Here is a 14,780-nt window from a genome sequence, read left to right on the forward strand (position 1 = left end):
GAAAATAATCAAATGGTCAGAGAGAGGGAGAAAGGACCCCATTGTTTTAACTTAAGTGCAACAGCTTCCAAACATCACAATTATTCCCCACATACACAACACACATGCACACGTGTGCATACACCTATACAACCCATTGCAACAAGAAAAACACCTTCCACTCTTGGTCTCAATGATGTGCACAGATTCCCGGAGTGACACTATGTGGAGGTAACACCACAAAGCAAGCAGCCAGGAAGAGGCCTAGGGATCAGCACAGCAGGCAGATATTTGGGCTTCCTTAAATTTAATTGTAACTGCCACCTTCTCACTGGTGCATCTTTGTTATTTACTTGAGTCTAGTTCATCTAAGAGCAGACGCCTACGGATCTAAAATGGTTCACTGTAATTCATCTACTGACATTTGCTGTCACACCTCGTTGTGGAGTTCATGGAAACAAGAGAAGAACACAGGGCCATTTAAGAGAAAACGGAACAAAAGTTAACATGGGTGGAATCTTCCAGAAGATCTGTAACAGTGAGATGGGTGAGGCTGTGGCATCAATTTCCAAGGGATAAGGTGGGAGCCTTGTCACCTAGGACCACAGAAGGGAAGACAAAGGCCATAGCGAACAGACTATAGGGAATATTCCATCACTAGACCCAAAGGAATGGGTGGACAAGATGGCTTAATAGGTATTTGCATCTTTAAATTTCTATGATTTGTGAATTAAGAACTCTTCCAATCAGGGCCGGCTCTAGGATTTTTGCCGCCGCAAGCGAAAACAATTCCCCCCCCCCCCGTTTTTTTCTTACCCCACCCCCGGCCCTGCCTCAACTCCGCCCCTTCCCCAAATCCCCAGTCCTGCCTCCTCCCCCCAGGCTCTCAAGCCTAGGAGGGAGGGAGGGAGGGAGGGAGAGGGAGAAGCAGCGCGTGCGCCGCGGCCACTCTGGGTCTCCCCCTCCCTCCCAGGCTCTCAAACCCGGGAGGAAGGGGGAGATCCCAAGTGGTCGCGATTCGCGCGCCGCTGCTCACCCTCCCTCCCAGGCTCTCAAACCCGGGAGGGAGGGGGAGATCCCGAGCGACTGCGGTGCGCGAAACAGCTGATTCGCGTGCCGCAGCCGCTCGGGATCTCCCTCTCCCTCCCAGGTTTGAGAGCCTGGGAGGGAGGGGGAGCAGCGGCGCGCGAGCAGCAGCAGCGGAGGTGAACTTGGGCGGCCGGGGCACATTTTTAGGGGCGGCATGGCCCGCGCCAGAATGCCGCCCCTAAAAATGTGCCGCCCCACGCACCAGCTTGTTTTGCTGGTGCCTAGAGCCAGCCCTGCTTCCAATTTTATCCCAAGTCTTGCGTATGGTCAGGGGTGCTAAACAATCATACGAGTTTCTGATTTCTGCCTTCAATCTTGTGAAGTTTTATCCTTATCCAAAATGGCCATCAGTCTCCCTGATGATAATGAGAAATGAAACCACAGACTGCCCTCAGTAAGTTGGCCACCATGTCTTTTTAATCTGTGCATGCAAAAGTGAGCTGGCTGTCTCCAGGAAAGATGGTCACCATCTCCCAGGAGGATGCAGAGGAGGCGGGAATGAAACTACAGTGACAGCAGGGAGGGCGAATCTGTTACATAACAGAGTGTTGCCTAATCCTGTAATATCTGATATTTTATTTAAAGTCCTCCTGGCATCTCAATTACATGAGTATCTCCGTTTCTAGCCTCTTGTGGAGAAAGGCGTTGACATGGGACTCAAGTGCATCCTAAGGGCTTACAAACCAGGAGGGAAATATAAACAAAACTTTTATTTTAAAGTCTCATGATCTTTAGGGGCCTGTCTCATGATATTGAACATTTGAGTTTGGCAATACTGGAAATGGGACAGGAAACTATGTGGAGTTGGGGAATGTGGGGAGCAGGAGGAACAGAGTGGTGTGCTTAGGGGAACATAACATGGCAGAGGAGGAGAATGTGACTGGTAGGAGGCTGTGAGGGGAAATGAAGCGAAGTATAGAAGGGGCAAGAGAATTCAGGGCCAGGTGGGGAACGCCAGACCGTGGGAGAGCAGGGAGGCAGAGTGAGTGGGACAGCCAAACTAGGGAGGGGGACAGAGTGGCAGTTCCCCACTCCCTCAGCAACAGAAGGGGATAAGCAGAGCCCCCTTTGAGCAGTGAACAGGGAGAACTGTATTTGTGTGGGGGGGTGTATTTAAGGGTCAGTTTTGAACCTAAGATGATGGTGCACAAATTGGAGAAGTAGCTGGCACTTCTCTTCAAGGCGAAAAACCAGAAGGGAGGCAAAAAACGACGAGTATTAATCTTTAAATATCTCAATTTTTGAACTAATCTCATGAATTTGGGGGGTCTGGTGCATGATTATTGAACATATGGGCTGGCAATACTGAACACTTACTGCAGACGTTCCAGCCCCACACACACACATACAGAGCACTCCAGAATGACTCAGTAGGAAGGAAAACAAAGGAGGCCATCAGACCCAGAAAGTGCTGAGCTAGGGTTGCCAGGCTTCCGGTTTTCAACCTGAACGCCTGGTCGGAAAGGGACCCTGGCGGCTCCAGTCAGCACCGCTGACCAGACAGACCGCTAAAAATCCAGTCAGCGGCACTGCGGAGCTAAGGCAGGTTCCCTGCCTGCCCTGGCTCCGCGCTACTCCCGGAAGCGGACGGCATGTCCGGCCCCTAGGCGCAGTAGCGGCCACAGAGACTCTACGCATTGCCCCTGCCCCAAGCGCCCATTGTCAGGCAGGCGCAGCGTGCAGAGCCACCTGGCCACCTCTGTGCCTAGGAGCCAGAGGGAGCGTCCAGTTGCTTCCGGGAGCTGCCTGAAGTAAGCACCACCCAGAGCCCGCACCTCTCATCTCCTGTCCCAGCCTGCACCCCAAACCCCTCATCCCCCGGCCCCACTCCAAAGCCTGCACCCCTAGCTGGAGCCCTCACCTGCTCCTGCACCCCAACCCCCTGCCTCAGCCCGGTGAAAGCGAGTGAGGGTGGGGGAAAACAAGTGACGGAGGGAGGAGAGATGGAGTGTGGGGGGCAGGGCCTCGGAGAAGGGGGTAGGGGAAAGGTGTTCAGTTTTGTGTGATTAAATAGTTGCCAACCCTATGCTGAGCTAATCAGCAACACCAGCAATGGAGGTTCCATGCTATCTGAAGTCAAACACCTACTAGTGCTCTACAGAGTCCTTAAAGGAAAAAAAAGAGGATTGATAAAATCTGAACTGCTAGTGTATCTGTTTTAAATTAAAGCCTCCTAGACCTTCTTTAATAGAACATAAGGAGAGTTGTGGGGAGGAGGAGACGAGACATAAAAGCTTTTCCCCTCTCCCCTGCCTCCTTTGCACATAACTTTTAAAAGACTTCATGGAAACATGTTCTGAGAAGGAATTTTAAAGAATAGAGAATAGTCAATATTTGGTGCAAAAAAGAAAGAAAAAATGCTTCAAGAGTAAAGGGCTGGGACAAAGGTGCAAAGATGAAAGAGTGGGAAAAGGAGACCAAGGGAATCATAGACTTTAAGGTCAGAAGGGACCATTATGATCATCTAGTCTGACCTTCTGCACAACGCAGACCACAGAATCTCACCCACCCACTCCTGTATCAAACCTATGTTTGAGCCATTGAAGTCCTCAAATCATGGTTTAAAGACTTTCAAGGTGCAGAGAATCTTCCATGCCCCACGCTGCAGAGGAAGGCGAAAAACCCCCAGGGCCTCTGCCAATATGCCCTGGAGGAAAATTCCTTCCTGACCCCAAATATGGCAATCAGCTAAACCCTGAGCATGTGGGCAAGACTCACCAGCCAGACACCCAGGAAAGAATTCTCTGTAGTAACTCAGATCCCACCCCATCTAACATCCCATAACAGGTCATTGGGCATATTTACCGCTATTAGTCAAACACCAATTAATTGCCAAAATTAGGCTATCCCATTATACCATCCCCTCCATAAACTTAACAAGCTTAGTCTTGAAGCCAGATATGTCTTTTGCTCCCACAGCTCCCCTTGGAAGGCTGTTCCAGAACTTTCCTCCTCTGATGGTTAGAAACCTTCGTCTAATTTCAAGTTTATAGCCAGTTTATATCCATTTGTTCTTGTGTCCACATTGGTACTGAACTTAAATAATTCCTCTCCCTCCCTGGTATTTATCCCTCTGATATATTTAGAGAAAGCAATCATATCTTCCCTCAGCCTTCTTTTGGTTAGGCTAAACAAGCCAAGCTCTTTGAGTCTCCTTTCATAAGACAGGTTTTCCATTCCTCAGATCATCCTCGTAGCCCTTCTCTGTACCTGTTCCAGTTTGAATTCATCCTTTTTAAACATGGGAGACCAGAACTGCACACAGTATTCCACATGAGGTCTCACCAGTGCCTTGTATAAAGGTACTAACGCCTCCTTATCTCTACTGGAAATACCTCGCCTGATGCATCCCAAGACCTCATTAGCTTTTTTCATGGCCATATCACATTGGCGGCTCATAGTCATCCTGTGATCAACCAATACGCCGAGGTCCTTCTCCTCCTCTGTTACTTCCAACTGATGCGTCCCCAGCTTATAACAATAATTCTTGTTATTAATCCCTAAATGCATGACCTTGCACTTTTCACTATTAAATTTCATCCTATTACTATTACTCCAGTTTACAAGGTCATCCAGATCTTCCTGTATGATATCCCAGTCCTTCTCTGTATTGGCAATACCTCCCAGCTTTGTGTTATCGCAAACTTTATTAGCACATTCCCACTTTTTGTGCCAAGGTCAGTAATAAAAAAAGATTAAATAAGATTGGTCCCCAAAACTGATCCCTGAGGAACTCCACTAGTAACCTCCCTCCAGCCTGACAGTTCACCTTTCAGTATGACCCCTTGTAGTCTCCCCTTTAACCAGTTCCTTATCCACCTTTCAATTTTCATTGATGAGGTGGGAAGTGATAGCAGAGCAAAGGGGTGGAGGGAGCGGGGGCAAGGAAACAGAAATGTAGGCAGTAGCAGAGTATTACAGAGCCCTGAAGATGAGGCCAAGCTAAGAAACTTGAGCATGATTCAGAAGGTGGAGAAAGCCAGTGACTGTGTTCAAAGAGGAAAGCAAGATGTCATCCATGGAACTTGCTTGACTATTGGAAGTTAATTATTTGGGGTAAATAATCAGCTTGCCAATTCAAAATTAAGTTTACAAGACCAAGCACCCCCTTCAAATCTCTTCACCAACCCACACTGAGACAGAAAAACACTCAAACTGGAAACTTATGAAAATTCTGGGCAAACCATCTTCTGCTGGGAGCCTACCACTGTCTAGAAAGGCAGAAACCTATTGCATTTGGTCTCTGTGCTCTCAAGTTGTCCTTACCTAACCGCTTTCTATGGTCAACTTCACAGAGCACCAATTATTCTACCATTTTGCCCAACGGTACCTGGCAACTCATCTGAGCTAGTCTGAACTCTGACTGTGCTCTAAGGGAAGACACAGCAGCACCCCCAGCTTCCCCCTTCCATTCATCAACAATCTGGGAGGTAAAGGAAAGTGGATGAGACTTTACAGTTTCAGTGTTGTCCCCTGCTCCACAAAAAAACAGAATAAAAATATAATTCAATAGAAGGCTAGGCCTAGAGCAAGTTTGAGCCAGTCAATTTGAGGTGGTATCTGCCAACAACAAGAGGTAAAGTGTCAAAACAGTCAACTCCCAAACTTGGGGGGAAACTTTTACCAATTATTTTTAGATGAATGGCAAACCAGAGGTTTATTTTTATGGGGCATTAGTTTTGCTGCCAAATATCAAGATGGTGGTGGAGCTTAGAGAGCTGAAGGGGAATAACTGCAGCTGTCTAGTAATATTAAGAATTCACTGTGTGTGCTGCAACTTACTCTGCTATATTCCCAATTTTATTATCATCTTTAAAGTTAAACTCTGCTATTAATCATAGAATCGTAGAAATGTAGGGCTGGGAGGGACCTCGAGAAGTCGTCAAGTCCAGCCCCCCGTGCTGAGGCAGGACAATCTACACCTAAACCATCCCTTACAAGTGATTGTCCAAGTAAATGTACTTTGCGTGACCTAAATTGATACAGTACATAAAATAGTTAAGCCACATGCCTTTCATTATCTTCAGTGGCCTAATACTTTGTGGTTTGCAATCTTTAGTTTTACTGGCCTTGTGGTTATTTCTAATAGTGTCTTTTATAAACCCTGCTTTACCCTGACAACACTGCAAGCTGAGGACACGGCACCCTTGTACAGATACTATAACCCCTCCCTCCAACACTGAGAAATAGGCTTAAATTTTTATACATAACTAAATCGCAATTAATGTGTGTCAAAGAACTAACCACAGCTAGGCGGACCGTATCTCTCTTCTACAAACACAAAAGGTAAAATCCCCCTTCCCCTCCAAAGTCAATGAAAGTTTTGCCCTTGATTTCAGTGAGGCAGGATTTCAGCCTCCTGTGTCCAACACTCTGCTCTATCCTCCCACATACAGCACACTCGGAACTTTATTGCTGCTCCCCTCTGTAACAGGAGACACCTAGAAGACTAGGGATTAGTCTACCCAGAGTACCAAATTACCTTGAGGGAAAGTAGAAAGAGTGCAGTGGGTGTGAGGAGACTCAATGAAGCGTCATTCCTTGCTGGTGAGTGCTCTCTCTAAAAATAGGGCATGTGTGATAGGAAACTAAACAAGTGCACATCGATGTGGAACATGATCCCGTCTCGCGTTTCAATCCAAATCAGCTAGAGGAATCTGGAAATGGGCCGGAAGTCAGGGTGTCTCCTGTGGAAGCATCTCTGTTATTCTCCGACACTCCCCTCTGGGTAACTAAATAAGCAACCAGGCAGAAACATCCCCTTATAATCACATTAGAATGTCACTCACTTGGGCTACGGCAGACTCCTCTACAACAGGCATACACACTGACATCCCCAATCTTGACTTTGCTACAACATTTATCTAGAATTTTTCATTGCCAAGGAGACCAAGACACTTTGCCCGTCTCTGAAGCAAAATGGAAGCTGTTTAACAGTGCAAAGAAACGCCTTAGCCACAGAAAGATTGTAAGAATGTTGACTCAGTGGGCTAACTGCACCTCTGACCCATCCTGCTCTCTTTGAGAGCACCACCTCAGGTCTTGGGCCTCAAGATTCTACCTCTCTGGGGGTAGAATCACACAATTTTCCCACTCTCAGACCAGCACCTGGGCTGCAGTCCCTGTGACCACCCGCAATTACCTCAGCAGAACAGACTTTTCCTCAGTACCTGCAGTTCTGTTCCCTCCAGGAGCAATGATAGTGGTGCCCAGTAATCAAGCAGTCTTCTTAAAGCAAAATTTTATTTATTTAGAATGAAAGCATTATAGAGAAAACAGATCTTAAAAAACAACCAACCATCCTATATGCAGGCCTATCTACCTAGAGTTTACCATCCAAAAAGCAGACTTTAACAAACTCAGAGAACTGGTAGGTAAGGTGCATAGGAAGAAAATTTAAAGGAAAAAGCAGTTCAGGAGAACTGGCAGTTTCTCAAGGAGCCAATATTAAAGATATCACTGCAAAGTATCCCAATGCAAAGAAAATGCTGGGATGAATAGTCAGAGGCCAGCAGCGCTCCATCAGGAGATCTTTAATGACCTGAAAAATCAAAAGGAAATTCTACAAAAAGTGGAAACATGGATGAATTGCTAAGGAGTACAGAACAATAGCACAAGCATGTAGGAACAAAATCAGAAAGGCTAAGGCACAACATGAGTTACATTTAGCAAGGGAAATAAGGCAGTGACAAGAGGTTCTTTAAATACATTAGGAGCAAGAAAAAGATGAAGGAAAGTGTAGACTTAGCAGGGAAAAGGAGAGCTAATAATTGATGATATCAATAAAGCTGAGGTGTTTAATGCTTATTTTGCTTCAATCTGCACTAGAACAGTTAATAGCACCTGGATACTCAACACAATTAATAGTAAAAACAAGGGAGAAGGAACACAGGCCAAAATTGGGAAAGAACGGGTTAAAGACTATTGAGATAAGTTAGATGTATTCAGGATGTCAGGGCTTGATGAAATTCATCCTAGGGTACTTAAGGAACAAGCTAAAGCAACCTCAGAACCATTAGTAATTATCTTCAAAAACTTCTGGCGGATAGGTGAGGCCCCAGAAGAGTGGAAAAGGGCAAACATAGTGCCTATCTTTACTTCATTTGAGAAAGAAAAATCAAATGCACAACTACAAATCAAGATAAATATGAGTCAACAGTGTAACGCTGTTGCAAAAAAAGGCAACATCATTCTGGGATGTATTAGTGTTGTAAGCAAGACACAAGCAGTAATTCTTCAGCTCTACTCCACACTGATTAGGCCTCAACTGGAGTATTGTGTCCAGTTCTGGGTGCCACATTTTAGGAAAGATATGGACAATTCTTAAAAAGTCCAGAGAAGTGCAACAAAAATTATTACAGGTCTAGAAAACCTGACCTACGAGGGAAATGGAAAAAATTGGGTTTGTTTAGTCTGGAAACAAGAAGACTGAGAAGGAACATAACGGTTTTCAAGTATGTAAAAGATTGTTACAAGAAGAAGGAAGAAAAATTTAATTTGTTAACCTCTGAGGATAGGACAAGAAGCAATGGTCTTAAATTGCAGCAAGGTCAGTCTAGGTTGGACATTAGGAAAAACTTCCTAGCTGTCAGGGTGGTTAAGCATTGGAATAAATTGCCTAGGGAGGTGGTGGAATCTCTGTTATTGGAGATTTTTAAGAGCAGGTTCGACAAACACCTGTCAGGAATCAATCTAGAGAATACTTAGTCCTGCCATGAGTGCAGGGGACTGGACTAGATGACCTCTCTCTGATTCTAAAGTGGGGAATAACTGGCTATGGGGGTAGTACTGCTGAAAAGGATCTGGAGGTTGTAGAGGATCACAAATTGAATATCAGTGAATAATGTGATGACTAAAAGGCTAATGTTCTGGGGTGAATTAGCAAGAGCATCATGTGTAAGACACTGAATGTAATTGTTACATTCTACTCAGCACTGGTGAGGCCTCAGCTGAAGTACTGAGTCCAATTCTGGGAATCACACTTTAGCAAAGATATGGACAAATTGGAGAGCGAGTCCAGAGGAGAGCAACAATGATAAAAGGTTTAGAAAACCTGACCTACGAAGGAAGGTTACAAAAAAATGGACATGTTTAGTCTTGAGAAAAGAAGACTGAGTGGCGACCTGACTCCAGTCTTCCAATATGTTACGGGCTGTTATAAAGAGGACAGTGATCAATTGTTCTCCATGTCCACTGAAGGTAGGACAAATAGTAACTGGCTTAATCTGCAACAAGGGAAATTTACTTTAGATATTAGGAAAAATCTAACAATAGTGGTAGTTAAGCTCTGGACTAGACTTCCAAGAGGCCATAGAACCCTCATCGCTAGAGGTTTTTAAAAACAGGTTGGAGAAACACCTGTCAAGGATGGTCTAGGTTTACTTGGTTCTGCCTCAGTGCAGGGGGCTGGACTTGACTTCTTAATGTCCCTGCCAGCCCTACAGTTCTATGATTCTATCCCTCTCATGTTAGTTTGGCAGGCCCAACTTCTTCAGAGCTTCTCAGTGTCAAGTAGGGTTACCATACATCTGAATTTTCCCGGACCTGTCCGGCTTTTTGGTCCTCAAATCCCTGTCTGGGGGGAACTGCCAAAAAGCCAAACATGTCCGGGAAAATGCCAGCATTACTGAAGCAGCTGGGGAAGGGAGTGTTTGGTTCCTTCATTCCCCGGGGGACATATTTGTAGCTCTGCATTTTCAGAGGAGTTGCGGGGAGGATCGTAACTTTCAACCGGACGCAGGTCTGGGGAGGTGGCATATGATCATGGGAAAGCCAGGTGTGGGGGCGGAAGCAAAGGCAGAGATCGTGTATGCCCTGCTCGCCGGGACCTGGCTTGTCCAATTCCTCTGCACCTTTGGCACCAGCGGGGCCGAGATAACGTGCCGCGCCTGCCTGGCCCCGGGGAAGCCACCTCGGCCTCAGCGGGGATTATTAGTCAGGCCCAGGTGGCCGGGCTGCGGGGGAAGAGGCGAGGTGGTTCCCAGCAGCTCGTGGGGAAGTGACCTCCCCGGCTGCTCCCAGCCAGCCCGACCCCAGCGCATCCCCAGCGCGCTCCGCTGGCCCCAGCCTGCCCCGAGCTTCCCCCTGGGGGACTGCGCCCGCCCTGCCGGGCTGGCAAGGCAAAGAGCGGACCCCGGCTGGGCGTGCACCCTGCGGCAGCCGGCTGAGAAGGAGCCAGGTGGAGCGGAGGAGAGCCACGGGGGTCCCGGCGGAGCGGGACCAGCAGGGCAGGGAGGCGGCAGGAGCATCCCCCGAGCAGCCGCAGGGCAAAGCCACCCGCTTCAGGCTGTAGGAGCTGAAGCTGAGCAGCAGCACTTCCGCGCTGACTGGGGACTCTGCGCACAACCAAGCCATGGTGCACTGGTGGGGCCACAACAGCAGCGTGAGTAGACCCAGCACCGCGGCGGGGGGCGGGATGCAGACCGGGGGGCGATGCAGCGCTGGGTCTTGGACAACGTGCAGAAAGCGGGGCTGGGCTAGTGGATCTGGCTGGTCTCTGGCCCTTCGCATCGGGTGTCACTCGGCAGCAGCTGGGCAAAAGTGCTCCCAGTGCCTTTCTGCTGCAGCAAAAGTTTTCTTCTCCCAGCCCCAACAGCCACCTGCGTTGCACTCTCATTGCTCTTAACTGGGTGAGGCCACCGGGAGGTTTGGAGAGTGGGCAGGGGTGTGACTGGAGAGGAGAGAGCAGTATCCTCCGGGCTCCGGCTGTGCTGGGGAAGCGCCCGGCCAGGGGCACAAGGGCTGGAGGCTGCCCGGCAAACCGTGAAGCCGGGAGCGCTCGAGCAGCTGTTTCGCGTGGCTGGGAGGGAGGAGGGGGAATGCGGGGCGCTCAGGGGAGGGGGCGGAGTTGGGGCGGGGCCAGGGCCCTGTGGAGTCTCCTCTTTTTTTAATGCTTTAATATGGTAACCCTAGTGTCAACCTGTCCCCTTGAACAGTCCCTGACAACTGATCCCCTCTTCCTCTCCTGAGAGAGCTTTTTAACTGTTTAGTGTCCTGTTGATCTCTAGTTTCCCAGCCTGGCAAAACAGCTGTGCAACATCAGGCTGAAGCCTGGAAGCATGCCATTGTCCTGTAATTGCACACCAATGTGTGTTGGTAGGTATGCTTTTCTCTAGCTCCTGTGTTGCTTTCCTGGTTGTTTCACCTCCTCCACATCCCAGTTCCCTATTAAGCTAGATCAATACATTCATATAGGAAAGTCTTATAACCCAACATACAACAACTTTCCGTTACTGACCAGGGCACATTCAGCGTTCATAAAGTTATTACATTTCAGTAGTCTGAGATTATTACATAGCAGCTCCACATCAGTCACAAATATAACATCCATTGGAATTTACAGGGGAATTTAGGGAGTCAGAATGTAATCACCCAGACTGGACTTTGCAGCCCCCTGTTTTATTAGAGGTGTCCTTTTTCAGATGAGATTAAAATTCTTGCTTCATTTAACTTCCCATGGCCCTTTTCCTTCCAAGGGTAGGGATGTTAATTCCAATTTCAGCAAGAGCATAAGAACGGCCATACTGGGTCAGACCAAAGGTCCATCTAGCCCAGTATCCTGTCTTCTGACAGTGGCCAATGCCAGGTGCCCCAGAGGGAATGAACAGAACAACAGAGATTATGTGGCTACTCTTATTTCTAGTCTGTTGCTGGTTCATCTTCCAGAGACTATTGCTTAAAAAAGTTCCCCGTCTGTGGAGGCTGGCCTCTGAAGTTAACAGCTAGTTGGCTGATCGGGATGTGGAAGCTCACTCTGGAATGGCAGCATTTTCTAATAATCCCTGAATAAGGTTGAAGTTGCCTCAGTGGACATGGGCTGAGGGTAGCACATGTAATGATGCTGCTATGGATCCTAGGTGGTCCTCAGGAGTACCCACATTCCTTACTCCCAGACACACTGGACCAAGTGAGTAAGCAGGGTACTGCTTCCCACCCCCCAAAACACACCTTTTGAGTTATCTATCTAAACCTAATATTACTCTACAGAAACTGGCAGACAACAGTTTGCTTGTTGGGTAGGAGTGATGCATTTTCCCATGATTAGCTAACCATTATGTTCTGGGTACACATACATCTAGACCTTTCATAGTATTGCAAATTTGACAGATTTTTGGTGAGGTGGGATGGGAGTACTGATATAATGCTCTGAAAATCCAGAGAAGACAATATCTGCCTGGGTTTATTACCTGTATAAACTATTCAGTTTTGAACCACAAGGATCTAGGAAGAACAATCATTCTTTAGGTCCAGGACTGAGTGTCACAGATCTGGGTTTTTAGATAGATAGATATAGATACACAACCTACGCAATGGACAAAACAAAACTTTTACCTTCACTTGGTGAACTAGAGCAAAATGTTAATGGCATACTGACTTTTGTTTGACACTTCATCACTAGAAACATACAAATAAATTGGAAGGAAGCTGAAAGAAAAATATTATGGGGAGGGGGCGGGGGGTGAAACTAAGTATGTACAGTATAAAGTCTTTGGGAGAATGTGGGTGTGTGTCACAGGCTGGCTGACCCATTAAGGAGAGTCAGGCTCAGCCTCACTTGTGATGGCTGAGATCCCCCACCCCACTGATCCTGATAGGCTAGAGATCAAATGGCCCTGTTCAATTATTAGGCCCAGCTGAGAAAGAGTCCTTTATTTCATATTTGTTTTGGACTGACTTTGGACTCTGCTACACCGGATGGGGGTTGAAAGCTTGTAATGACCTGCCTGGAGGGTGAGCCACCAGAGTGGGCTGGTAACACAGTCAGGGAAACTGAGGCACAGCAACTGCAGTGCTGTGCTCACTATGAGGAGTCATGTGGGCGCGACAGTGAGATAACACACTAAAATATTTCAAACATCTGAACCCCTTATTGGGAAACCCCAAAGTAGACACTGCAAAACCTGCCTTACAAGGGAGGCTATCCTTCTAGCAGGAATGTCTCTGACACTCCCCTCAGAACACAAAGTTGAGGCAGTAGTGCTTGAAGGCTTTGAAACTACTGGCCTGTCCCTACAAGTGGTACATTAAGAAGTTTGTATAACTTGCATTCTAATCAGTTATCAAATCTCTGAAGGCCATGGTACACACAGGCAAAGTTAGTTCAGCTTCTCCTACTACTTAAACATCTTGGTGGCCTTTATCAGTGAGCAGTGCCCCTTCTGACATCAGAATGTGTTGGTGTAATGTTCTTTCTCCACTGTCTGCCAGTAGAGCTCTCTGTTTAAACAATGGTCAGCAAATCCCTCTTCTAAAGCTGGATTAACTGTACTCTCCCTTCAGTGGAAAACTGCTATTTGAGGAAGAGAGGAAAAATCCAAAATCTACTCTGAAACCAAAATCTTCAGTTTCCTTCAAGATAGACAAGCAAAGAAAGTGTAGCCATTTGCTATAGAAACTGATTCAGGGAAGCAACTTCCTATACAGACCAGGAAGGGAATTTCATTCCAGCCTAACTGTGCTCAGGGCAATTCAAAGATCAGAGAACTGCCCTAACCTCAAGAGACAAACTGCATGATGCAAAACCAAGCCCAGCTCTTAACAGGGGACAACTACAAAACTCTTCTGGCACAGGCCTTGTAACTGCAGGCCCATTGGGTGCTACAAACACTGGTAGAGGGGCATGCTACAGAATTTACCCCAGAGTCTTACTGAAAACATGAATTCTAACCCATGCTTCAAATAAACTGTCAAGCAATTGTGGGATCTTGGAACAGAGAAATGAAAAAGGCCTTTTAGACCTTCATCTGAATTTTTCTGGTGTCTTGTCAAGTGTAATTTTTATATACCTCCAGCAATAAGGCTTCCACACCTTCCCTGGGGAAGCAATTTCACAGCCTCTCATACTTTACTATCAGAACTCTGTTTTATTTATTTAATCAAAAATATTGCCTAATTTTTTTTTTTACTTATCTTCAGCCTATTACTCTTAGTACAACGGTCATCTGGGGCCAAGTTCAGCAAATTCAGTAGGTCTGGGTTATAATATAAGGAAGACAAGTGCAATAAGATTGCAGTCAATTAAGATTTGAGAGCAGCAAAAGAACATACGAGTTAATGCTAGCAAAAGGGATTCAGGGGAAGTGGAGACAGATTCTTACGAGTACTTTTAAGGGTAAATGAATATAAGAAAAACTGGTAAAAAACTGTGGCAGGAGTAGAATTAATGACTAAAGGGGAAAAGAGACAGGAGGCTTTTTAAAAATAGATCTTAAAAATAAAGAAGTTTGGACACTTAGGGCCCAATCCTGCTCTCACTGAATTGCCACCAACTTCAGTGGAAGCCAGAGCCAGCAGTTAGTGAATAATGAAGAGCTTATAGAAAGAGCTATTGGTAAAGAGCAGATAGGGGAATATTTGGAAAATGTGAACATAAGACTCAAGAACCGAATGCTCAAGAAGTGGGGCTGACTTAGAGTTGCTTTCTCCTCCCTTTAAGTTATATACTCACACCTTGTGAGAGAGAACACTGGAACTCAAGACTCCTAAATTCTAGTCCGACCTCTTCCACTGACTCAGTGCAATATCTTGGGCAAATTATTTCTTTTCATCTGTAAAATATACTACTTCAGCAGGATGCCTGGCTTAAGGCTTAAAGCTTGTAAAGTATTTTGGTATCCCTGAATGAAAGATACTGTAGAAGGGCAGAATATTATCCCCATAAAATCCTCCTACTCACAAAACTACTTCAACTTGTCTTGGTTATGAACCCACAT

General features: G+C 46.5%; 1 protein-coding gene across 3 annotated transcripts in view; it reads right to left on the reverse strand.

The window, feature by feature from the left end:
- The window catches only part of LRP4 (LDL receptor related protein 4), a 118,032-nt gene that overhangs the window by 65,929 nt on the left and 37,323 nt on the right, over positions 1 to 14,780 (reverse strand). The gene's annotated exons all lie outside the window — the stretch shown is intronic.

The sequence above is a fragment of the Malaclemys terrapin genome, chromosome 4 (genome assembly GCF_027887155.1).
Source record: "Malaclemys terrapin pileata isolate rMalTer1 chromosome 4, rMalTer1.hap1, whole genome shotgun sequence".
In the NCBI taxonomy this organism is placed as follows: domain Eukaryota; kingdom Metazoa; phylum Chordata; order Testudines; family Emydidae; genus Malaclemys; species Malaclemys terrapin.